At 39.5% G+C, this 17,636-nt stretch overlaps 1 pseudogene; it reads right to left on the bottom strand.

The window, feature by feature from the left end:
- Nucleotides 1–237: 237 nt before the first annotated feature.
- Nucleotides 238–17,636, bottom strand: part of LOC110295383 (kinesin-like protein KIF22 pseudogene) — a 124,853-nt pseudogene continuing 107,454 nt past the window's right edge.

The following is a 17,636-nucleotide window of genomic DNA, read 5'->3' as shown; positions in this document are numbered from 1 at the left end:
TCAAGATGGCTGACTCTAATCTGAGAATGTTGTGATACGTGGATTCACAGTTTATAGTTGATATTTGAAATTTTGCAAAGAAACATTTTTTAGTAAAAGTTCTGTTTGTGTCAAAAAAACAAACAAGCAAAATCATCACAGGTTGACTGCCAGTGAACCAGTTAGTTTTAAAAAGGTGTGTAGAATATGTGGAAGGGTTCTAGCTCTAAATGTCAGTTTAGCAAAACAATTGCTTTTTCATGGAATAAAAACTGTATTGACACAACATGTCACTATACAAGGAATTGTAAAAGAAAAAGGTAATGTCAAGAGCTGGTACTGTCTGGCAGCCAAGTCCAAGAGATTCAAGAGCCAAGCCTTCAGGAAAGATGCCCCCTGCTTCCCAGAGATGCCTTCCACCTGTACCGAGTCCTCCACCTCACAAAAGGAGGCAAGGAGCTTCCTCCAGCCCACGATGAGCTGGGCCTTCTTCTGACCAATGTGCTGCAGGCTGCACAGATCCCGAGCTGAGCCTTCATTCAGCAGATCCAATAATTATTTTGAGCCCATGTGCCAGTAACTCTGGGCTAATCTGTAACTCCCAGTAGCCCTCATCCTTTTCCACAGCTTCTGACACATGTGATGGCGCCAGCTTCCTTTTACGGCCTTTCTGCAGGAGGTGGATCTTGTTTGAGGACTCTACCTGCTTCTGAATCCCTTGCAGAGGCATCACTACAGCCTTTTTCAGGGCCTTTGCCACTGTGCCACTACAAGAGGAAAGGGGACTGGAGAATTGCAGGAGTGTTCTCATTTTCCCTTGAATCCAGTGCTTCCTGAACTAGCACCTTGGCTTCCAGGTTTTTTTGTTTTTGTTTTTGTTTTGTTTTGTTTTTGCTTCATCTTAAGCCTCTCAATCTCCAATATCTTTTCCTCTACCGTCTTAATGAGCACCATTCACTCTCATTTAGGGTATTCAGTAGAGGGGTCCTCTGGCTCCCCTTGGAACCCAGCAAACATTCCATACTCAGGAGCTTTTCCAACATGGCTAGAGATGCTATAGACTCAGGGCTCCCAGTTGATTCTTCTTGAAGGCCTTTGGCTTTCTTTGCCTCTGATACGCCTAGCAGTTCTTTCTGAGACAGCTTAACAGGTGCCAAGGCCTGAGGTTGTACACTCGCGTTGGTGCAAGCCTGGTTAATCACCTCCTTGGACCTAGTAGTGAAGTTTAATGCTGAGATTGTATCCAGGTAAAAACATCTTTCAGGAGCAATGCTGACAATGAGGATGCTATGAGCTGAGCCTCTCAGAGAGTCTTGCAACAGACGAGTGAGCTTGCTGTCCTGGTAAGGTATATGAGGGAGGCCTTGGTTTAATGCATCCACGACTTTGCCCAGTACAAAGAGGGAGGTGTTGATGGCTCCACTCTCTTTGAGCAGAGTGCCCTGGTTGCCTGTGCGACTGACGGTTGTCCGGTTGTCCTCTGAACCAGCCAAATCAATAAGGTAGAGTTTTCCTTCCCACTGGCTAAATGGGGTCAAACATTCATGCTGATCAACTTGACCAAGAGCACTGCATGACTACAGCAAGAGCGCTGGTTAAGCAGGGTAGCTCCTACAACTCGATTTCTACTGACTATAAGGAAGTGCTTCTTGAAATCAGAGAAGCTAGTGATGGGCTTCTGTGTGAGGCCTGGAATCAGGATTTTTGCTCGGCAGCCTTCTCGGAGCACTAGGTCTTCTGATGCAGGATCCAAGAGGTCTAATACTGTTTCCTGATAGAGATCTAAATAGCACAAAGCAACAGAAATGTCCCATGGCCAGCCTTCAGCATTCTCTTCCCTTGTTAGGTGCAGGAGGTCTGGGAGAGCCCTAGGAATCACTCCAGGCTGTTCTGGGCTGCCCGACATTGTGTGTTTTCCCTGTCCCAGTCGGTCCATAGGCAAGTACACTGGCATTCTGCCCATCCAGCAAGTTCCTTAGTATGAGCTGTACTAAACCTACATAGATGTCCCACTGAGTGCTCTTCTCTCCATGGAAGGCATCAAACTGTTATTTGATAGTCTCCTGGTATTTCCTCCAGTTAGCCACTTCAAGAGAGCAGCTGTCTATGGCTCGTACACTGGGGTGATTTGGTGTAGTTGATAAAAGTACACATGCACATGCATATATGTAATTATTCTGTACCTATAAATAGAGAGATAAAGGAATAATCAATTCTCACATGGCTACTAGCTATAAATAGCAGATAAGTCACTATTATTTCTATTTTACATGAAATAAAGACAAGTGATAATTGCTTTAAATTGAAGTTTGATCATAGAGCTGAAGTTCTCTGTTCTCAGAGTAGAATAAGGGTTTTCCGTGAAGGAGTAATGACAGGGAAGGAGGGGAGTAACTGTTGAATGGTAGAGAATGTTGAATGGTTACTCTACATCTGAACGAAATTAAATTTCAATTCTATGTTCTTTAGATTTGCTAAAATAGAATAAAAACAAACTTGCTGGTACATGTGCATCCTTATATGCATCCTCTCTTCCGCCCCAGGGATTTTTTTTTCCCAAGTTGTGTTTTATAGAGAATTGCAAGAATTTTAATGTGCATGTGATTCCATGAACTACAAATAGAAAGATTTGTAGTCTAGAAAATGTCCCCTTACTGGTAGGGTGACACTTTGCATTTATATATGTGGAGAACAACCAATTCTTCATCATTTATATTCAATGGGTATTTGTCAGAGTTCCTGCATGCATGACATATTCATAGTTTCTTTTTATTACATGAGTGTTAATGAATATAATAAAATAATGAGTTGCTATAACAAAACACGTGAGACCATCAACTTGAAAAGAGGAATGGTCTTCCGGTCAGAAAAGCACCGGATAGCTAGGGCACAGGGTCGGCTGACACTTGCCAGCTACCCACAACACCCGCCACAGGATATTAGGACTTCTGGTGAGTGGAACAAAGCTTCTGCTCCAAACCAATTGCGCGCGGGACCTGAGACTGCATTAGTTAGGGAAGCAGAAACCGGCCTGAGTAGGGCCACAGGCCTCATCCGGCCGGACCAGCACCAGGGTAGCTAGAGCACAGGGTTGGCTGACACCCGCCAGCTACCCACGACCCCCACCACAGGATTTTGAGACTGCTGGTGAGTGGAACACAGCTTCTGCTCCAGTCCAATCACGCAGGACCTAAGACTGCTTTGGTTGGGGAGGCAGAAATCCGGCCTACGTAGGGCCACAAGCCTCTTCCGGTCAGAAAAGCACCCGAGTAGCTAGGGCGCAGGGTTGGCTGACACTCGCCAGCTACCCACAACACCCGCCACAGGATCTTAAGTCTTCTGGAGAGTGGAACACAGCTTCTGCTCCAATCCAATTGCACACGGGACCTGAGACTGCATTAGTTAGGGAAGCAGAAAACCGGCCTGAGTAGGACCACAGGCCTCTTCCGGCTGGACCAGCACCGGGGTACCTCCAGCTACCCACGACCCCCGCCACAGGATTTAGAGACTGCTGGTGAGTGGAACACAGCTTCTGCTCCAATCTTTAAACAGTGACAACAACAACAACTAACCCCAGAGATTACCAGATGGGGAAAGGTAAACATAATAATCTTACTAACAGAAACCAAGACCACTCACCATCATCAGAACCCAGCACTCCCACTTCGCCCAGTCCAGGGCACCCCAACACACCGGAAAAGCTAGACATGGATCTAAAAGCATATCTCATGATGATGGTAGAGGACTTCAAGAAGGACTTTAATAACACACTTAAAGAAATACAAAGGAACACTGGTAAACAGGTAGAAGACAGTAAAGAGGAAACACAAAAATCCCTTAAAGAATTGCAGGAGAACACTGCTAAAGAGTTACAAATCCTTAAAGAAAAACAGGATAACATAATCAAACAGGTAGAAGTCCTTAATGAAAAACAGGAAAACACATCCAAACAGATGAGGGAAATGAACAAAACCATACTAGACCTAAAAAGGGAAGTAGACACAATAAAGAAAACCCAAAATGAGGCAACACTGGAGATAGAAACCCTAGGAAAGAAATCTGAAACCATAGATACCAGCATCAGCAACAGAATACAAGAGATGGAAGAGAGAATCTCAGGTGCAGAAGATTCCATAGAGAACATCAGCACAACAATCAAGGAAAATGTAAAACGCAAAAAGATCCTAACTCAAAACATCCAAGAAATACAGGACACAATGAGAAGACCAAACCTACGGATAATAGGAGTGGATGAGAATGAAGATTTTCAACTCAAAGGACCAGCAAACATCTTCAACAAAATTATAGAAGAAAACTTCCCAAATCTAAAGAAAGAGATGCCCATGAACATACAAGAAGCCTACAGAACTCCAAATAGACTGGACCAGAAAAGAAATACCTCCCGACACATAATAATCAGAACAACAAATGCTCTAAATAAAGATAGAACACTAAAAGCAGTAAGAGAAAAAGGCCAAGTAACATATAAAGGCAAGCCTATCAGAATCACACCAGATTTTTCACCAGAGACTATGAAAGCCAGAAGATCCTGGACAGATGTTATACAGACACTAAAAGAACACAAATTCCAGCCCAGGCTACTATACCCAGCCAAACTCTCAATTAACATAGATGGAGAAACCAAAGTATTCCACGACAAAACCAAATTCACACATTATCTCTCCACGAATCCAGCCCTTCAAAGGATAATAACAGAAAAAAACCAATACAAGGACAGGAACCATGCCCTAGAAACAACAAGAAGGTAATCCCTCAACAAACCTAAAAGAAGACAGCCACAAGAACAGAATTCCAACTTTAACAACAAAAATAACAGGAAACAACAATTACTTTTCCTTAATATCTCTTAATATCAATGGACTCAACTCCCTGATAAAAAGACATAGACTAACAAACTGGCTACACAAACAAGACCCAACATTTTGCTGCTTACAGGAAACTCATCTCAGAGAAAAAGATAGACACTACCTCAGAATGAAAGGCTGGAAAACAATTTTCCAAGCAAATGGTATGAAGAAACAAACTGGAGTAGCCATTCTAATATCTGATAAGATTGACTTCCAACCCAAAGTCATTAAAAAAGACAGGGAGGGACACTTCATACTCATCAAAGGTAAAATCCTCCAAGAGGAACTATCAATCCTGAATATCTATGCTCCAAATACAAAGGCAGCCACATTCATTAAAGAAACTTTAGTTAATCTCAAAGCACACATTGCACCTCATACAATAATACTGGGAGACTTCAACACACCACTTTCACCAATGGACAGATCATGGAAACAGAAAATAAACAGGGACACAGAGAAAGTAAGAGAAATTATGAATCAAATGGATCTGGCAGATATGTACAGAACATTCTATCCTAAAACAAAAGGATATACCTTCTTCTCAGCACCTCATGGTAACTTCTCCAAAATTGACCACATAATTGGTCACAAAACAGGCCTCAACAGATACAAAAATATTGAAATTGTCCCATGCATCCTATCAGATCATCATGGACTAAGGCTGATCTTCAATAACAAAATGAATAATAGAAAGCCAACCTTCACGTGGAAATTGAACAACACTCTTCTCAATGATACCTTGGTCAAGGAAGGAATAAAGAAAGAAATTAAGGACTTTTTAGAGTTCAATGAAAATGAAGCCACAACATACCCAAACTTATGGGACGCAATGAAAGCATTTCTAAGAGGAAAACTCATAGCTCTGAGTGCCTCCAAAAAGAAACTAGAGAGAGCACACATTAGCAGCTTGACAACATACCTAAAAGCACTAGAACAAAAGGAAGCAAATTCACCCAAGAGGAGTAGACGGCAGGAAATAATCAAACTCAGGGGCGAAATCAACCAAGTGGAAACAAGAAGAACTATTCAAAGAATCAACCAATCAAGGAGCTGGTTCTTTGAGAAAATCAACAAGATAGATAAACCCTTAGCCAGACTCACTAGAGGGCACAGGGAAAGCATCCTAATTAACAAAATCAGAAATGAAAAAGGAGACATAACAACAGATCCTGAAGACATCCAAAACACCATCAGATCCTTCTACCAAAGGCTATACTCAACAAAACTGGAGAACCTGGATGAAATGGACAAGTTCCTAGACAGATACCAGGTACCAAAGTTGAATCAAGATCAGGTTAATGATCTAAACAGCCCTATATCCCCCAAAGAAATAGAAGCAGTCATTAATAGTCTCCCAACTAAAAAAAGCCCAGGACCAGATGGGTTTAGTGCAGAGTTCTATCAGACCTTCAAAGAAGATCTAATCCCAGTTCTTCACAAACTATTCCACAAAATAGAAACAGAAGGTACTCTACCCAACTCATTCTATGAAGCCACAATTACTCTGATACCTAAACCACAAAAAGACCCAACAAAGATAGAAAACTTCAGACCAATATCCCTTATGAATATTGATGCAAAAATCCTCAATAAAGTTCTTGCTAACCGAATCCAAGAACACATCAAAACAATCATCCATCCTGACCAAGTAGGTTGCATCCCAGGGATGCAGGGATGGTTCAATATACGGAAATCCATCAACGTAATCCAGTATATAAACAAACTCAAAGACAAAAACCACATGGTCATCTCGTTAGATGTGGAAAAAGCATTTGACAAGATCCAACACCCATTCATGATACAAGTCTTGGAAAGATCAGGAATTCAAGGCCCATACCTAAACATGATAAAAGCAATCTACAGCAAACCAGTAGCCAACATCAAAGTAAATGGTCAGAAGCTTGAAGCAATCCCTCTAAAATCAGGGACTAGACAAGGCTGTCCACTTTCTCCATACCTATTCAACATAGTACTTGAAGTCCTAGCCAGAGCAATTCGACAAGAAAAGGAGATCAAAGGGATACAAATTGGAAAAGATGAAGTCAAAATATCACTTTTTGCAGATGACATGATAGTATATATAAGTGACCCTAAAAATTCCACCAGAGAACTCCTAAGCCTGATAAACAGCTTCGGTGAAGTAGCTGGATATAAAATTAACTCAAACAAATCAATGGCCTTTCTCTACACAAAGAATAAACAGGCTGAGAAAGAAATTAGGGAAACAACACCCTTCTCAATAGTCACAAATAATATAAAATATCTTGGCGTGACTCTAACTAAGGATGTGAAAGATCTGTATAATAAAAACTTCAAGTCTCTGAAGAACGAAATTATAGAAGATCTCAGAAGATGAAAGATCTCCCATGCTCATGGATTGGCAGGATCAACATTGTAAAAATGGCTATCTTGCCAAAAGCAATCTACAGATTCAATGCAATCCCCATCAAAATTCCAACTCAATTCTTCAACGAATTAGAAAGTGCAATCTGCAAATTCATCTGGAATAACAAAAAACCTAGGATAGCAAAAACTCTTCTCAAGGATAAAAGAACCTCTGGTGGAATCACCATGCCGGACCTAAAGCTCTACTACAGAGCAATTGTGATAAAAACTGCATGGTACTGGTATAGTGACAGACAAATAGACCAATGGAATAGAATTGAAGACCCAGAAATGAACCCACACACCTATGGTCACTTGATCTTCGACAAGGGAGCTAAAAACATCCAGTGGAAGAAAGACAGCATTTTCAACAAATGGTGCTGGCACAACTGGTTGTTAACATGTAGAAGAATGCGAATCGATCCATTCCTATCTCCTTGTACTAAGGTCAAGTCTAAGTGGATCAAGGAACTTCACATAAAACCAGAGACACTGAAACTTATAGAGGAGAAAGTGGGGAAAAGCCTTGAAGATATGGGCACAGGGGAAAAATTCCTGAATAGAACAGTAATGGCTTGTGCTGTAAGATCGAGAATTGACAAGTGAGACCTCATGAAACTACAAAGCTTCTGCAAGGCTAAAGACACCATCAATAAGACAAAAAAACCACCAACAGATTGGGAAAGGATCTTCACCTATCCTAAATCAGATAAGGGACTAATATCCAATATATATAAAGAACTCAAGAAGGTGGACTCCAGAAAGTCAAATAACCCCATTAAAAAATGGGGCTCAGAACTGAACAAAGAATTCTCACCTGAGGAATACCGAATGGCAGAGAAGCACCTGAAAAAATGTTCAACATCCTTAATCATCAGGGAAATGCAAATCAAAACAACCCTGAGATTCCACCTCACACCAGTCAGAATGGCTAAGATCAAAAATTCAGGTGACAGCAGATGCTGGCGAGGATGTGGAGAAAGAGGAACACTCCTCCATTGTTGGTGGGATTGCAAGCTTGTACAACCACTCTGGAAATCAGTCTGGCGGTTCCTCAGAAAATTGGACATAGTACTACTGGAGGATCCAGCAATACCTCTCCTGGGCATATATCCAGAAGATGTCCCAACCGCTAAGAAGGACACATGCTCCACTATGTTCATAGCAGCCCTATTTATAATAGCCAGAAGCTGGAAAGAACCCAGATGCCCCTCAACAGAGGAATGGATACAGAAATTATGGTACATTTACACAATGGAGTACTACTCAGCTATTAAAAAGAATGAATTTATGAAATTTCTAGCCAAATGGATGGACCTGGAGGGCATCATCTTGAGTGAAGTAACACAATCACAAAAGAACTCACACAATATGTATTCACTGATATGTGGATATTAGCCCAAAACTTAGGATACCCAAGATATAAGATACAATTTGCTAAACGCATGAAACTCAAGAAGAATGAAGGCCAAAGTGTGGACACTGTGCCCCTTCTTAGAATTGGGATCAAAACACCCAGGGAAGGAGTTACAGAGACAAAGTTCGTAGCTGTGATGAAAGGATGGACCATCTAGAGACTGCCGTATCCAGGGATCCATCCCATAATCAGCTTCTAAATGCTGACACCATTGCATACACTAGCAAGATTTTGCTGAAAGGACCCAAATATAGCTGTCTCTTGTGAGAAGATGCCGGGGCCTAGCAAACACAGGAGTGGATGCTCACAGTCAGCTATTGGATGTATCACAGGGCTTCCAATGGAGAAGCTAGAGAAAGTACCCAAGGAGCTAAAGGGATCTGCAACCCTATTGTTGGAACAACATGATGTACTAACCAGAACCCCGGAGCTCTTGTCTCTAGCTGCATATGTATCGAAAGATGGCCTAGTCGGCCATCACTGGAAAGAGAGGCCCATTGGACTTGCAAACTTTATATGCCCCAATATAGGGGAATGCCAGGGCCAAAAGAATGGGAATGGGTGGGTTGGGAAGTTGGGGGCGCTATGGGGGACTTTTGGGATAGCATTGAAAATGTAATTGAGGAAAATATGTAATAAAAATATTAAAAATTAAAAAAAAAAGAAAAGAGGAATGATTTGTTTACACTCATGGTTTCAGGGGGTTTTGCCCCTGCTTGTTGGGGCTGCTTGCTTTGGGTTTGTGGTAGCCCAGCATATGGGAGAGGGCACAGTGATAGAAACAGTCTTTCCATTTCATGCCTGGTGGAAAGTACAGAGACAAAAGGGGCTGAGATCTCAACATCCGTTCAAGAATATGTCTCAGTGACCCAACCACCTTCTTAAACCATAGTCACAAAGTTAATCCCTCCCAACAGCACCCCACAGGCTGCTGACTAAGACCTTTGCAAATGACATTCAAGGGACATTTGAGATCCAAACCAACATAATATTGATTAAAATATATGCACTTAATATTGGAGTTTCTGTCATATATATTTAGTGTATGATATACTAGAAAAGAATAAGGAAAAGTTAAGAATCTCTCTCTCTCTCTCATTCTTCTCCTTGTTGCTCAACCTCTTCTTTTCCCCCCTCTCCACCCCTCAGCATGGTCTCATTTTGAGCCCTCGTTGGCCAGGAACTCACTGAATTGACCAGACTGTATCCAAATTTGTAGTGACTGTCCTTGTCACTGCCTCCTGATGGTGGAAACTGCAAGTGAACATCATCATTCCTGACAGGAAGGACGTCTTGCCTCCAGCGAAGAGCTCACCCAAATTTCAAAACCAATTTAACATTCTGTGAAAAAAAAGAAATAAAATTTCATGGTCATTTGCAGTGTTCTCAGTTTGTCAGTTGAGAAATGTAAACAAATAAAATATCCAATTTAACAAAAAGATACCAATATCAACCTTTAGCCTGCACATGTATGTACATGCCACTGAACATGTCAACACATACGAAAGAAAGAAAGAGAAAGAGAGAGAGAGAGAGAAAGGAAGAAGGAAAGAAAGGAAGGAAGGAAGGAAGGAAGGAAGGAAGGAAGGAAGGAAGGAAGGAAGGAAGGAAGGAAGGAAGGAAGGAAGAAAGGAAGGAAGGAAGGAAGAACAGTATAAGCATGCCATATACATGAATGTACATTAATTTTTAAATTCAAGGTTCAAGACCTTAAAAAAAAAACACTTGCAGTCATCTTCTAGATAAAGAACTTTCATTATTTATATGTTTTATTTTTAGTTTGCTTGATAAGTTTTCTTGTGTGTGTATTAAAGACACATGGCATGCCATTGTAAAACTGTTGATAATAAAAAGATTACTATTGAAGTGAAAAAATGTGATTCTTTTCTGAGATATCAGTGTGGTAATGCGTGCTTGTAACCTCAGAACTCAGGACTTAGAACAAAGAGGGTCAGTGGTTCAAGATTATCCTCAGCTACAGAACAAGTTTGAGACCAGTTGTGACCAGTTAACACACTCTCAAAAAATCAAAAACAAATGAACAAACAAAAAAGGAATGTCTAAAACAGCTCTCCAGTTAGCCTTATCTGCATGTGCACAACAGGCACACACTATGAGCTAGTCAAACCCGTGGAGACAAAAAGGTCAGTGTGAGTGAGGGAATAAAGCAAGGAGCTGGTGGTTTAAGAAGAGAAGGAAAATTCAAACATGAAGCGATGCTCTCCCAAGGCATCAAAGAGCATACTTACAAACGTAGGATTCCAAGGGCAAAAAGGACCTATAGAAACAGATCTATAAGAAGCAGAAATAATCTACTCTACATTTTACAAAAACTTTGGTATGTGCTATAGTTTAGATGTGGACTGTATCGCAAGAGCCTGAGTATTGGGGTCTTCTGTGCTTTTGTCTCATTGGATTGTGTGCACTGGAAAGGATTGTGAGACCTTTTCTCTCTGTAAGTTGATCATTTGGGGTATTTGTTACAGCAATAGAATGCAGACTGGCATAGAATGGTTTCAGTATAGAGAGTGCATTTACAAGAGACAGGGGTATAGAATGAAAAACCATTAAGAAGCTCTTTCATGGTCTAAACCTTAGATGAAGGCTAGGACTCAGGTAGTCAGACAGTCCAGCAGAGGCAGGAACAGATTGAGCATATATGTCTTGAAGGCACAGCTTCCCACAATAGATCAAATATGAAGGGCTAAGGAATGGGAAAGGTCAAGAGTTATTTTCAGATTTCTAACTTTGGCAATGGTTAGTGATGGTGCCATTTATTTTAAATATGGAAACACTGATATAACTCTTCCTATGAAGAATGGATAGATCTTGTTTCCAGAATGCAAATTTCAGAAATTCCTCTGACACATTCAAATAAGCAAGTAGGATATATAAATTTGGAACCGAGAAAAGAAAGCTGAGAAAGAAATATGAATGTGAGTCACCAGAATACAAATGATTTTGAAAGTCATAGGAATGAATGAGATCACCTAAGCAAAAGTAGAGTAGGAAAGAAAAAGGCAGCTGAAGGCTGAACTCGGAGCACGTTTGATGGAAATAGTCCATAGAGAAGCAAAGGAACCAAAGAGCAGTGCAGTGCAAGGAATTAACAATGAGAACTTGTTGTCCCTTAAGTGGAGAGATAAGGATGTCAGTTAGAAACTGCTCATCTCTACAGATCATTGCTAAAAACCTAGGAAGGAGATATAAGAAAATGAATCAGGGACCTTGAAAGATCACACAGTGGTTATGAGCACAGCTGCTTTTGCAGAGATCCTGTGCTCAATTCCCAGCACCTGCATGGTGGCTCATAACCATCTATGCCTCTAGTCCCAGAAGTTCCAGTGCCCTCCTCTGGCTTTCATGGGTACCAAACAGGCAAATGGTGCAGACATACATACATGTAAAACAAACATACATATAAAATAAAAGTTATTTTTTAAAAATCAAAAATTAACCAGGTAACTCACAGAAAGTGTCTTAAGTAAGAGAATTCAAAAAGAAATACTGTCAGGGTTTACAAATTGGCTTTGATGTTACTGCCATGAATGAATATGCTGGGATCATATACAGAATTTTGCATTTCCATTATTAACCAGTGGCTAAGCATCACTTTGATTCCTCTCTGAGTTTCAGTCCGTGCTTGTTTGTTAAATTACAAAATATAGGGTTGCATTTAGAGGGTTTAAAGGGGCAAGAGTAAATTGTTTTTCAAAACAGGAAATATATTCAAGCTCATACTTAAAATGGTATGGTAAAGGGTAAAGGGAGGACATGCAAGGAGCATCCCTTGTGTTGTATCCTCACTGTAAGATCCCATTTTCTCTTGCTGAATTGGCTTTATTACCACAATCCCCTCAAGTCCCAAACACATTCTGAATGGATACCCTTCTCTTGCTTACAGAAGGGTAATAAAGAAAACAGTGTTATAGAAGATGGTGGTAAGAAAATAAAAATGCTCCACTGACTAGTAAATAACAAAAGCTGAATTTGAAATCCAATTTCCCAATCTATACAACTCCGTGGACTATATGGACTCATACTTAAAAAAAAAAAAAGGAAGAAAAGAAAAAAAAGAAAAGAAATGCAGTATATGCCTGATAAGTCTCTCTTCTCAAGTTTGAGTAAGAACAAACTTTATTACTGTCTGAATGTTTGATTCTCATATAGGAAGTGATGTGAGTACATACATCTCCAACGCACCAAAATTATATGTGACATCCATATGAGTACTGGGTCACTTCATGGAGTTCTACCCATATGGCATTCCTTCATCATTCAATACATCACCCATACGCTCCAAGTTCCAGTGTGAGATATGTAGTACAGCTCTTTTGTTTAAGAAGCATCCCCTTTTCAGGTTTGTTATGTCCATTTGTAAATATAACATTTAAACTACAGTGGCAATTTGGAAAGATAGAATTTCAAAATTACATACAAGGCTATCAGTTGTAGAATACAGACAAAAAGAAAGATATGAGAAATTATCATACTCCTTGGTTATCTATTGCTATGAAATGAAACCACCCAAAGTCTACTAGAGTATAGTAACAATATCTTAGAGTTTCTCTTACTTCTGAGGGCTGAATCAAGTAGGCCCCACTGTTGGTGTCTGTTGCATTAGCTGTTAGATAACAGCCAGGACCGCTATGAACTGAAGACTTGACTGGGCATCATGGCTAGGGTGACTGACCTTGTGTGCCAGTTACACATTTATTCACTCACTTTCCTAACTTCATCTTTTAACCTGCTCCGTGTAATTGCATATGAGTCTTGCAATGGATTTTTATTTGCCAGCTGGCATCAAAGTTTTGTTATTAGAAATCACTTGAGAGTCATTGTTGGGAGGAAAAGGGGTTGACTCTTGGACCACCCGCGCCAGATTTGGGAGGCTTCTGCCATGTACAATGTTTTCAGCCTTGATCTCTATGTTATATGGTCATCAACAGTATTCAGAAATAGTAGTATTCTCCAATACCTTTCTTGGGTACATTTGCAGGAAGCTTCTTAGGTGAGATGTGTCACTATAAACAGTTTCTCCCAATACCTAAAAGTCAGGTTTCTGAAAATGTACAGAAATTCTCACCACTGAATATTTATGAATACTCCAACAAGATCTGGATTTCAGCTCAGTATAGGAGGATGAGTCAAGAAGTTGTAATCTGGCTATACATTTGCACCCAGTCTTAACCTTAGTGATAATGATTATGATGCACCAAACTATGTAATATTTATTTTTATAATAAATATTGTCTCTTAAATTTATATTCCTGTGCTGAATAGTTTATGTTAACTTGACACAAGCTAGACTTATCTGAAAAGAGGGAACCTCAATTGAGAAAATATTTCCATGAGATCTGCCTATACAATAAGTTATTAATCAGTGATTATTATGGGATGGACCAGCCTATTATAAGTGGCAATATCCTTGGGTTAGTGGTCCTGGGTTCTATTAAAAAAAAAAGCCGAATGAGGAAGCCAAAAGGAACAAGCCAGTAAGTACTCCTCTGTGGTTCCTGTATCAGCTCCTTCCTCCGAATTCCCTGCTTGAGTTCCTGTCATGACTTCCTTCAATGATGGACTAAGGTGTGGAAGTGTTTGACAAATGTCCACCCCTCTTCTTGCTTTTGCTCGTGGTGTTTCATCATAACAGTAGTAACCCTAGGACTATTTTACTTTAGTATTAATCAATTGTGTTAATGGATTGTAATTTCTGTTATAGTTAACGATTCCTTATGCTAAACTTTCTACCATCAGACACTTGGATAGCACTATGTTTGAACTTACTATAACATATATGATTACCCACACTAGATTTTTAAAATTTGATCATTTATCAGTTAGGTTTACGCAATTCTGTGTTCCCTTTGTACCTTTAGTCACTGAATCATCTTAACTGACTATCTCCCTTATACACAGAACTGTGGAAAGCCTCCCGAGTGTGTAAGTGTTTAAACAGCAAGCTCAGCTGTCAGTAAACATGCATGGTTGGGATTTGCACAATCAGAAATGAAAACAGGAAAAAAATCTGTTAACTTGAACATAGATGAACAAAATAAGGTTCTAAATATGCAAAATTTCATGAACTTCAAGAAAAATATCCCAAGAGGGTTGGCTTATAGTTCAGATTTTGACTTACCAAAAAACTACAGTTTCTGGTTCCTGAACAATTTAAGAATGGACACCTATCATTTTCGCATGTCAGAAACTCTTCGGAGATATTATCTCTGTAAGACCACCAATTTCCATTTCTTTGTTAAAAATTTTGTCATCATCTCAATCGACAAATAGGAGATATACTGTGATTAGCTATATACAGGAGTTCTCCTGAATACACCTAGCATCCAAACTGTGACGATTTTGGCCTAGGCTATATTTTACGGGTTTTAGCATCTTCAGCTCAAAGCCCAAAAGGATTAAAGTTAGTATGGTAGATATAAGCAATCTTTGAGATAAGGAGAAGCAAACTGTAATGCATACCAAAGGGCAGAATGCCAAGCCCCAACAGGCATATTTTAACAACAGGGTAGAACTAAAACCGACAACGAGGCTATTTGGCTTGCACAGGCCATTATTTCTTTACACATATTCTAGAGAGTAATTAAATTCTGAGCAGCATTAGAGTTCTTTTTCATATCAGCGATAAAGAGGTTGGGGAAAATACCCTATCATATGATCTGCTTCTAAGTGAGGAGATAAAAGTAAATTGTGAAATGAGAGTCTCACCTGGGACTCCTGCTGAAGTAAAGCCTTCCTTGAATGAAGATCAGGAAATCATCTTTGACTAAGGGGACAAACTGGATTCCACTCAGGGAATTGGCCTTAGGAAACAGTGGTAAGAAAGGTACATTAGCATTTTAAAAATCCCCTTTGAGTCAGAGTACAGAAAGTTACCAGAGAATGATTAACATTTCTCTTATACTAGTATTGTGAGTCTGTGGGTCTTTCCAAATAAAGGAAGGTAACTCACTGAGATTTCCAAATGTGCACAAACACTAGCTAACCTCATATTGTCTCACATGGTAGTTGCTTTTCTACCTTTCTTTCATCTCTAACCACTCCGTAACTCACAACTGTCTTAAAATATTAAATTCATTTTGAATCATTGTAACAGTCATTTTTTATGCATTTTCCTTCATCTGTAAAAATGGCACCACATTCAGAAATAAAGTTTGAGTTCTGGCTTCAAATAAGCATTCATTCAAATTCTAATTAAATTACTTTGCTGAAACCTATTTGAAACAATTAGTTATTGGAGCCCGTACTAATCAGAGATTACGTACACTGAATGTTCATGCAGCCCAGAATTCTGAATAGATTGTGCAAATTACAAGATAACCGCTTAAGAGATATTAAAGAATATTTTCTGTCTAAAAATGTCATTTATAGAAAATGTTACTTCAAATGACTCCAGAGAAGAGGGAGAGGGAATGTAGGATGTGCCTTGAAAGAGTTTGGATAAGAAGGGTGACTAACATGCTTATGAGAAAATAAAAACCGTGCGGCATACAGAAAGCAAGAACGTGGCCACAGTACCTGGCACTTGCAAGAGGAAGTCTCTGGAGCAGGAAACTGTTCCCATCACAATTGAAGCATGTCATTCTGTATATGTGTTACCTAAATTCTACACATGATGATGTGTAGAACTTGTGATGCCACGGTTGTGATTACAGAAATCAATCATTATTTCAACTTTATTTTGATGGTGAGCATGAAAACCCCATGTCCCTCCTTTGTTCTTTGGACTTTCCATTATCTGCATCAAGTCAAGTTTTCTTTGCATATCAGTTAATATAGGCCAAAATGACTGTCTGTGTACTAAGTGAATGAGAAGGTATTTGTTTAATGACAATTTAAGCATGCAGTCTTCCTGGCAAGGACAAGTTTTTGAGCTGCGTTGTTGAAGGAATAAAGGAGCACAGATTAAAACAAAAACAAACAAACAAACAAACAAAAAACTGGGAGTCCACTTGAGAAGATGCCAACCACAGGTCATTTGCCCAGCTGTCATGACATAATTAGTCTTTACATCAAAGATTTTATGATCTTATTTTCCAATGAGCTCTTTTCTAAATCTAACCTGTTCATTAGTAGAGTAAGCCTTCATCTCTAACAGCTACAATGCTTAATAACTACACCAGGAAAGATTCCCCTGTATTGTCCCTATTTATAGTGATTTATTTCTTTATCTCCTACTAGACAATTTCCTACAGCATGGTAAATTTCTAAAATTATCCAGAAGGCTGTGCACCTAATTGGGATACAATCTGGGTCAGGTATGGCCTTCAATGATATTCATATAACTGTCAGTTATTATAGCATGGAATTTCACTGTAGAGTTTTCCTCTGGTGTTGGCTACATTTTTAATTCACATAACATCTGAGAGCTAGTGAATATTTTTCATTTTCTCTAGTGATAGAGTTATAGAAGAGAAAGAAGGGAGACAGAAGGGAAAGAAGGAGCACGTATTTCATATTTCTTAAAGTAATATTTTTTATTATCTTTCAAGTGGTTATATACTCAACTAAATCTCTTTCTGTAGAGGAGCCTTACTCACACACATGTGTTAAGGATTGACCTCAGTGCTGCACAAGCAAGTGTACAACTGCACTCTGTCCCACACCTGTTAGACATTTTGAATACGCAATAAAGTTTACTTATTTGCTTACTTATGGATTGGGGGATTTGTATAGCTCATTTCTATGAATTGTTCTTCAATTACAGGAACTCCTGGGTGTTCTGATTATTATCCTGTTCTACACTTTTGTAAACTAAAGTCTCCAATTAAAATACTTACCTGTAATAAAAACTGATAAACAGAAAAAGAAAAATGTGCCAATTACTCCTCCAAAATTCACAGTGAATATGTCATTAGAATGCTTTACATCACAAACTTTCAAATTTTGTGGTTACTTCAAAACGGAGGCAGTTGTTATCTATCCACTTGGAGAAGCAAGTGCCTCTATTAGGACACATTCAGAGT

The sequence above is a fragment of the Mus caroli genome, unplaced genomic scaffold (assembly GCF_978045245.1).
Source record: "Mus caroli unplaced genomic scaffold, Mus_caroli_1 scaffold_1, whole genome shotgun sequence".
Lineage (NCBI taxonomy): Eukaryota > Metazoa > Chordata > Mammalia > Rodentia > Muridae > Mus > Mus caroli.
Note: the sequence above shows the minus strand (reverse complement) of the source record. Positions and strands in the feature narration are given on the sequence as shown.